The following is a 9,456-nucleotide window of genomic DNA, read 5'->3' on the forward strand; positions in this document are numbered from 1 at the left end:
ATAATGTGAGATGCCAGTTTTTATGTGTGTAAATTAGTGATACCAGTAGCACCTACCTCATTGGGTTGCTTTGAGAACTGAATGGAACAATGCACATAGATCGCCTGTTTCTTAGTAGACACTCAAAAATGTTGGCTCTTTTAAAAGTATTAATACAAAGAACAACTCATAGTCCTGTAGGCCCTTGATCTGCGTTATTTCCCTTATAGCTCTAACCTCATCTGTTCTATAGATGTAGAAACAGGTCCAGAAAGGGTGGGTGCTTCCTCAGGATCACCTGTTGAATGCGAATCAGAGTAGGGATCACTATCTACCTTTAGTGCCCGGTATAAAGCCAGCAGCAAAGAGAAATCCCAGGCTCTTAGGGTGAACTGTCAAAGAGGGTTTTCTTCTTCTTTTGCTAAAGTTAGGAGGCCACCTGGATGGCAGAACAGACGGACCTTGCCCACAGGCATGGGGGCTCAGCACTCAGCAGCTGATACAGTCTTCTGCACAGTACTCACCTCCTGCACTTGACTTTGGATTCAGATCCATTTGGTTATTTCTAGTTGGCAGTTCAGCCTGCTTTCTGGGCGCTCAGAGGAAGTCAAGGTCTTTTACCAATGAGTTATGATTGAATTCCTAATTCCATGCTTATCAACCTGTGTTCTCTCAACACCTTATGTTCCAGATACTTTAATTAATTGATCCAATAAATATTTGAGTGTCTCCTTTGTAGCCAGATGAGGGAGGTCTTGCCCCTTATAGGCTTGAAAGGGCAAGGGGAGGAGCTACGACTGGAGCCTGGGGGAGTGGCAGGATGGAGAGGGTTGCCTGGCAGGATCTGTGCAGCCAACCCATGAGACCCAGAGGGAGGTAGTAGATAATAAGAAACACAGAAGAATGCAGGAACAAGGAAGCACATATCTCAAAGACAGGCAGATGGCTGTACTGAGGACCTAGTGTTAAAATTAACAGAAAATTGGAAATACCAAGAAAGAGTCAAATGGAAATACTAAAATTATTAAAAAAAAAAAAAAGAGAGAGAGAGAGAGATGAAGAGCTCTGGGCTCATCAGTAGACTCAAGATATCCAAAGAAATGATTACAGATATTGATGAGAGGTCAATAAAAATTACCTAGACTGAAACACAAAGAGAAAAAGAAGTGAAAACAAACAACAGAGCTCTAAAGAGTTGCAATACCATATTGAACAGTCTAACACCCATGTAGCTGAAATCCCAGAAGGAGAGATAACAGAGCAGAAGTATTCAAAGAGGTAGGCTGAAAATGTTCCAAAAATAATGAAAGTGATGAAATCATAGATCCAAGAACACAGAGACTCTCAACAGAATTTTCTTTTTTTAATCTTGATGCATTATATTAAAATTTCTGGAAACCAAAGGTAAAGTGAAAATGTTGAAGGCAGTCAGAGAAAAAGATACATTACATTCAGAGGAACAAAGACAAGAATTGCATCTTTAAAGAGCTGAAAGAAAAAATATGGTCAACAGAAAAAGCTATTCCAGTGAAGATATCTTTCAAAAATTTAGGCAGAAACACAGATGCTTTTGGACAAATAAAAGCCAAGAGAATGAATTCCCAATTGTCTTGTGCTATAAGAAACAGTAAAGGAAGTTTTTCAGGCAGAATATATATGATACCAGAAAAAAACCTTGATTTATAGTAAGAAATGAGCAACACCAGAAATAATAACAATGAAGACAAATGCAAAATACTTTGGGGGCTTTCCAGATACATAATCATACTACCTGCAAGGGATGGATTGACTCCCTTTCTCCCCCATTCTTAGGCCTCTTCCTGATTTCTCTTACTTTTCTCCTAGTGCCGCCAGTACAATGTTGAGGGCCTCTTTGGTTTATTGCTGATCTTACGGAAATACCCTTAGTATTTCTGTGTTGTTAGATTCTGGCTTTAGGAACAAAGTGTATATATTTTATCATATTAAGAAATCACTCATAAATTTCACTGTGTGGAGAGTTTTGATCAGGAGCTTTTTCAGCATCTATGGAAATAACCATATGATTATCTTCCTAAATCTGTTAATCTGATGTAATATATTAATGGTTTCCCTAATCCTTCCTCTTCATGGTATATGGTGACGTGATGTTGGATTGTTTCCTAATATTTTTGAGTGTAATATTTCTATTTTCCAGGCAAGAATACTGGAGTGGTTTGCCATTTCTTCCTCCAGGGGATCTTCCCAACCCAGGAATTGAACCCTTGTCTCCTGTGTCTCTTGAGTTGGCAGGCAGATTCTTTACCACTGAGCCACCTGGGAAACCCATTTTATTCAAATAGTTTGCTTTAATATTCACAAGTAATTCAGTCTATAGTTCTGTTTTTCATGCTGTTTTCTACAAAACTGAGTTTAAATATCAATGTAATACTTGCTATAGAAGAAAGAAATGGGAAGTTTTTCATTTTAAAAGCATTGCAAACAATTTATTGTGCATCAGAGGTCTCTATCTTTACAGATTTGGCTAACTTCTATGAAACTTTCTGGAGCTGATTTGTGTATGTGTGTGTGGTGGCGGGGAAATTCGTTGGTAATGTTCTCTGTTTCTTCTATGGAAATTCATCTGCTTAAGTTTTCTATCATTAATTGGCTTGTTTGGTAAATTGTATTTCCTTAGGAAACAGTCAATTGTATCTAAACATGCAAATGTTTTTGCATTAAAGTTTGCAAAGTAGTTTCTTTTGATTTTTATTGATTTTCTTTATTTATTTTTTGGCACTCAACACAGCTTGTGAGATCTCAATTCCCTGACCAGGGATTGAACTTGGGTCATGGCAGTGACAGCATTGAATCCTAAGCACTAGCACACTAGGGAACTCCTTCTTTTGATTTTAAAAATTTCTCCTGTTTCAATTATATCTCCACTGTCCTTTCTTTCTTACTTTGTGTATCTGTGATTTGTCCCTTTTATTCTTGATTACATTAGCTAGTAGTATGTTTTCTTTCATCCTTTTTTCAGAAAACTAAAAATTTAATTTATTCGTTAGAGCTGTTTTTTTCCCAAGCCTCTCATTCATTTCTACCTTTATCATTATTATTTTCTTCCTGTGGTTTCTTTGTTCTTTTGCTGGATATTGTGACGTGTGTCCCCTAAGTTGTATCTGACTCTTTGTGACGCCATGGACTGTGGCCCACAAGGCCCCTCTGTCCATGAGATTTTCTAGGCAAGAATATTGGAATGGATTGCCATTACCTCCTCTGGGGGATCTTCCTGAGCCAGAGGTCAAACCCAAGTCTCCTGTGTTGGCAGGCAGATTCTTTACCACTGAGCCATCTGGGAAGCCCAGATATCATGACTTGTGAATTAATTAATTAATTTTTCCTTTCATTTTTATTCACATATGTGTTTCCTCAAAATGAACTGTGATTCAACATTTTATGAATTCAAACATCCAAGGGAGAATTTTTGAAAATTGTTGAGATAATTTCAATATATATATGGAAGAGTAGGAGTGAGTTATAGCCTGGACACTTTTAAGATAGAAGAGCAAGCAGGCTTGCCCTCCCAGATTTAAGAACTAAATAAATAGTTAAGATTGTGTGGCACCAGCAGATATAGATAAATAGACTAATAAAAGTGAATAAGAGTCCTGACACAGGCTACATGTGTAGAAATCTGTTGTATGACAGAGGTGGCACGTTACATCATTGGGGAAGAGAGAGGTGTTCAACAAAAGGGACTGCCCAGAATGGTTCTCATATGTTAAAGATACAATTGGAACCTAACTCATACTTGTACACATAAGCATCCAGAAAGGGCTTACCTATGAAAAACAAGCTTTAAATTCTTAATGGTAAATATAGGTAAGAAAAATTTTCTGAATCAGACCAAGCAATGACTATTTAATAAAAGGCTGATAAATAGGAATATATTAAAATGTAAAATGTTTGTTCATCCAGTGACACCTTAAAACACAAGCTAAAAATTGGGAGAAGAGATTCACAACATGTGTAACCAACAAAGGTTAGTATCATGAGTGTATTAAAATTTCAAATTTAGGTAAAAAACACAAGAAACAGCTGATGCCATGAACAGCGTAGGGGAGGCTTGCACTGACGTGAAGCCCAAGTACAGTGCTTCAGTTGCAGCTTTGCTGAGAAGCTCCTCAAGGGGGATGGCTCCGGAGACCTGTGCCCTGACCTCTTCAAGTTCTACCAGCAATGTGTTCAGAAAGCATAAAGGAGAAGGAGATTCCTGTTGAAAGACTGGAGAGTTCATGGGCCATGGCAAAGAGAAGCCTGAAAGCTCTTCTTGACCTTGAAAGTCACCTTGAAGGTGGACTCCTCAAATCAGGAAATTGAGTACTCTGGATCATGTCAATTAAAATTGAAGATAGCATTGATTTGATGCATTTAAGAGGGAGGAGTTTCCTTTCCTCCTTAATATTTTTTTTCTCAATTGTAAAAGATGATGAGCCATCACTCTTTGCTTTGAGATTTCTGGTTTTGTAATCTCAGCAGGAACTCAGTGTTCTGAATAATGGGATATTTGAGATTGTGGTTGCAATCTGAATGAAATTTGCCCATTCCCATCCATTTTAGTTCACTGATTCTTAAAATGTCAGAGTTTACTCTTGCATCTTCCGCTTGACCACGTCCAATTTACCATGACCTAACATTCCAGGTTCCTATGCAATATTATTCTTTACAGCATCGGACTTTACTGTCACCACCAGACATATCTACAACTGAATATCGTGTCCACTTTGGCCCAGCCTCTTTTATTCTTTCTGGAGCTATTTCTCCACTCTTCCCCAGTAACATATTGGAAACCTATTGACCTGGAGTGGGGTGGGGGTTCATCTTCCGGTGTCAGATCTTTTTGCCTTTTCGTACTGTTCATGGGGTTCTCAAGGCAAGAATACCAAAGTGGTTTGCCATTCCCTTTTCCAGCGGACCACGTTTGGTCAGAACTCTCCACCACACCATCTGTCTTGGGTGGCTCTGAGTGGTATGGCTCATAGCTTCATTGAGTTACACAAGGCTGTAATCCATGTGTTCATTTTGATTAGCTCTCTGTGATTGTGGTTTTCTTTCTGGAGGCTGTGGAATTGTAGTTCTTGCTTCTTCTGTCTACCCTCTGGTTGATGAGGATAAGAGGCTTGTGCAGGCTTCCCGATAGGAGGGACTAGCTGGGGGGGAAACTGGGTCTTGCTCTGATGGGCAAGGCCCATGCTCAGTAAATCTTTAATTCAATTTTCTGCTGATATTGGGTGGGGCTGTGCTTCCTCCCTGTTAGTTTTTTGGCCTGAGGCTTGCCCAGTCCTGGAGTCTACAGGCTCTATAGTAGGGCTAAAAGTGATCTCTAGAAGGACTTATGCCAACATGTGCTTCCCAGGACTGCTGTTGCCAGTGCCCCATCCCTGCAGCAGGCACTGCTGACCCATGCCTCCATAGATCCTCTAACACTCACAGGCAGGTCTCACTCAGTCTCTTGTGGGGTCACTGCTCCTTTGCCCTGGAATGCACAACGTTTTGTTGGTACCCTTCAAGAGTCTCTGTTTCCCCCAGTCCTGAGGAAGTTCTGCAATCAAATCCCACTGTCCTTCAAAGTCAGATTTCTTGGGGATTCCCAGTCTCTTTGCCGGATCGCCAGATTGGAAAGTCTGATGGGGGCCTAGAACTTTTGCAACAGTGCAAGAACTTTTTTGGTATTGCTGTTCTCCAGCTTATGGGTTGCCCACTCGGTGGGTATGGGATTTGATTTTGGCGTGATTGTGCCCCTCCTACTGTCTCATTGCAGCTTCTCCTTGGTCCTGGGATGTGGGGTATCTTATTTTGGTGGGTTCCAACCTCCTGTCAATGGTTGTTCAGCAACTAGTTGCTTTCTGGGTGTTTTCACGTGTTCACTAAAAGGATGCACAATGTGAGAGTTGTAAGTTAAGTTTTACTTGGAGCAAAATCAGGACTACAGTCTTGGGGACAGCATTTCAGATAGCTTTGAGAGACTGCTTCAGAGAGGCCTGGGGGAGAAGATCAATATATAAGATCTTGATGAAGCGGGAGTTCAATGCAATCCAATGCTTACTTTACAAAAGGTTTTCTGCTAGTCACGAGGAGCCAATGTCACCATGAAGGGATTGAGTGATTTTCTAAATATGAAGAGAGGCAAGGATTGGGATCATGAAATCAGTTCCTGAAAACATCCAACAATCTAAAGATCTACTCCATCAGTTTCCCTAGAGCAGAGAGTGCCTCACTCGCCACCCTGAACTCCCCTCAGTGGATGTTGAAGGTCAGCGGCTGCAGCAGCATAGGGTTCAATCTCCGCAGACACAGATGGCAAATGTTTTTGTTGTTGTTCAGTAGCTAGCAAATGCTCTTGGCAGGTGCCAATTTGTAATTGACACACAGGAGAAGATGAGCACACATCCTGTTACTTTGCCATCTTTTTACTATGACTTCATGGCAAATCACTTGATGGTCCTGTCACTTCATGGTCCCATCACTTCATGGTAGATATAGAAAATGTGGAAACAGTGACTCATTGGAAAAGACCTTGATGCTAGGAAAGATTGAAGGCAAGAGGAAAGTTCGATAGCATCACCACTCAATGGACACAAATTTGAGCAAACTCCAGGAGATAGTGAAGGACAGGGAAGCCCAATGTGCTGCAGTCCATGGGTTTGCTAAGAGTTGGATGAGACTTAGTAACCGAACAACAACGACAACCTTACAAGGGTTGTCAGATCTCATATTAAGATGTGAAAGCTTTGTGAATGCTGTGGTGAACACCATTTCAGAGCTCATGGTGTAGTTCAAGAGTTCAAATCCTTGGAGAGACTATGGAGGAAGATCCTAAATTACAAAGATTTGCTGCTGCCAGTTTTTAACGTAAGTCAATGAATTAAGTCAACCTGTATGTAATAAAAATGCCAAAATGCTGCATCTAGTTGAATGAGGGGATGAGGAGAAAAGAGTTAGCTTTATTTCCCTTGTTCACTCACCCTGCCCTTAATGCCTGTAATCATGAAGATGGAATAAATTGTTCCATTTATTTAGTTTCTATCATTAAAAAAAAAAAGCACAAAAAAACACTGCAGAGGAATGGATGAAAATTAAGAATGAGCTTTTCAAAGAAAAGGAAATTACTATGACTAAAGCCATGTGCAACATGCGTATTCAGGAAATGCAAGATCCCAACCTTAGCTGGCAAACAGCCCAACACTAGCAAACAATAATAAGTCTGACCACACCACGAGGCCAGCATCCAGCTGATCTCAGATACATTCCTGGTGAGGGTGTAAACTGGTGCTGCCGTTTTGGGAAAAGCCTGGCACTACTGCTCCCCAGCTCCTGCAGTCACACACCCTTTGACCCAGCAGTCCCTCTGGCTGTTGAGAGGGAGAAAGGACACAGAGACAGAAACCAGTGAGGACCCTGGTATCAGAGATGATCAAAGAGGCTGGTTGTGGGTGTAGCTTTCCCGTACAAGAGATATTTAAATCAACAGAAGTCTCATGGGTGAACCTGTGATAAAATGATATTCAAATGGCCAATGAATATTTTAAAATGTGCTCAGCCTCCTTAGGCGCAGAGGAAGCCACTGTGAGCACGACAAGTGTCCCCACGTCCTCACTACAAAGGGTTAAATGCTGAGGAAGATGTGAAGCAGCTGGAATTGCTTGTGAAGCTTGTGGGTATAAATTTGTACAATCACTTTGGGAAATATGTGACTTTATACAAAAAGACCCAGCTGTTCTATTTCCAGGCACATACTCAACACAAATGTATATTAATGTGCACACCTGACCTGCTGTGTGATACATAAAAGAGCTGTGAAGACTGTAGATCAGAATTCTCATCAAAAGGAGATTTTCTATCCCTCTTTTTTTTTTTTTTTGTACTATGTGAGACAACAGATGCTAACTAAATCTATTGTAATCATTCATAATGTATCTAAATCAAACCATCATGCTGTATACCTTAAACTTGAACAATGATGTATGTCAATCTTTTCCCAAAGAAAAAAATTGGAAAAAACAGAAAAGAATGCCCACAGCAGTACAGTTCATAATAGCCAGACTCAGGCAATACCCTGCATGCCCCCAGCAGATGAACTGTGGTATATTCACCCAGTGAAGTCTTACATACCAATGAGAAAAAACACTACAAATACACACAATTTGGATGATTCTTGAAATATAATCTTGAGCCAAAGAACCAGTCTCAAAAGAATATTTTGTGTGAGACTCACTTGTAAATTTCAGAGCAGACGAGGCTGGTATGAGGTTTGGGGAAGAGAGGAGTGACAGGCAAGAGCATAGGTGCTGGTCAGGTCCTACTTGTCCATCAGAATGGAGATCACACCAGTGTGTTCACTCTGGGACAGTGTATCACTCCTACACTTAGGACTTGTGCCTTTTCCTGTATGTTTGATATATTTCAGTTCAAAGTGCACATTTAAAGGAAGAGATTTAGGAGAACCGACAATGAGAGGTGAATGGAGAGGGACAGAAAAAGTCTAGAGTGACCCTAAGGTTTTGGCCTGTGTAACCAGGTCACTGGAGTCCCCTTTCCGGAGATGTCAAAGAGCAGAGGAAAAGCTGGCCTGGGCAGGAGAGGGAAGATCAAGTTCAGTCTAGACAGGCTGTGAAGGAGACTGAGCAGACCACTAGGGAGCATGTCAAGAACCTACTTACATAGTCAAGTCTGGAGCACAAGGGGAGGTCAGGCTGAAGATGCAGTTTGGAAGTGCTTGTCCTGTAGACAGACTCCAAGGCCGTGAGCCTGGATGAGGTCTCTGTGGGAGAGATGAGGGAGGGTCCAGGCACAGAGTGGGCAGGAGGCCCCTCAAACACTTAGCCTGGTGAGGAAAAAGAGCCACCGTGGAGACCCAGGGGCAGCCAGAGGGGCAGAAGGGAAACCAGGAGAGTGTGGTGTCCACAGGCCAAGTGGTTTCAAGGAGGAGGGAGGGACCAGCTGTGTCTGAGGCCGCTGAGAGGTCAAAATGAGAGCTGAGAATTGACCACTGGATTCAGCAGCGTGGAGGCCACTGGTGAACTTGTCAGGGGCACTTCCACAGCACAGGAGCTGTTACTGTGTATTTGTGGAGGGGAACAGCGGACATGGCAGAAGAGGGGAGACAGCTACTGCAGCCAAGTCACTGGGTAGATGTGAGGAGGACAGAACTGCCCTGTACTCAGTGCTTGACTGTCAAGTGTTGGGCCAGATTCAAGCAAAAAGAGAAAGATATCTGGCAGATAAGGTATCGCCTGAGGAGGCAAATGTCCTTCCATTCCTCCTTCCTTTAGCTGACTCCAGGGCAGGTGGGTTCAAAGGTTTCTCCTAGGAAACCGATTCCTGCCAGGGTGAGGGCAGGGAGGCATTAGGCTGGGCTGGGGTGGGTGGGGCACCCTCCTCCCAGACTAATGCTTACTCAACCTCCGCCAGCAACAAAACCAGTACGTGCCTCAGACCACAGCAGAGCTCAGAGAA

At 42.0% G+C, this 9,456-nt stretch overlaps 1 pseudogene; it reads left to right on the plus strand.

Moving 5' to 3' along the window:
- The first annotated feature begins 3,360 nt into the window (after positions 1-3,360).
- LOC139187344 (TP53-regulated inhibitor of apoptosis 1 pseudogene) lies at positions 3,361-4,856 on the plus strand (annotated as a pseudogene).
- Positions 4,857-9,456: the final 4,600 nt, after the last annotated feature.

Source organism: Bos indicus, chromosome 15 (assembly GCF_029378745.1).
Source record: "Bos indicus isolate NIAB-ARS_2022 breed Sahiwal x Tharparkar chromosome 15, NIAB-ARS_B.indTharparkar_mat_pri_1.0, whole genome shotgun sequence".
NCBI classification, from domain to species: domain Eukaryota; kingdom Metazoa; phylum Chordata; class Mammalia; order Artiodactyla; family Bovidae; genus Bos; species Bos indicus.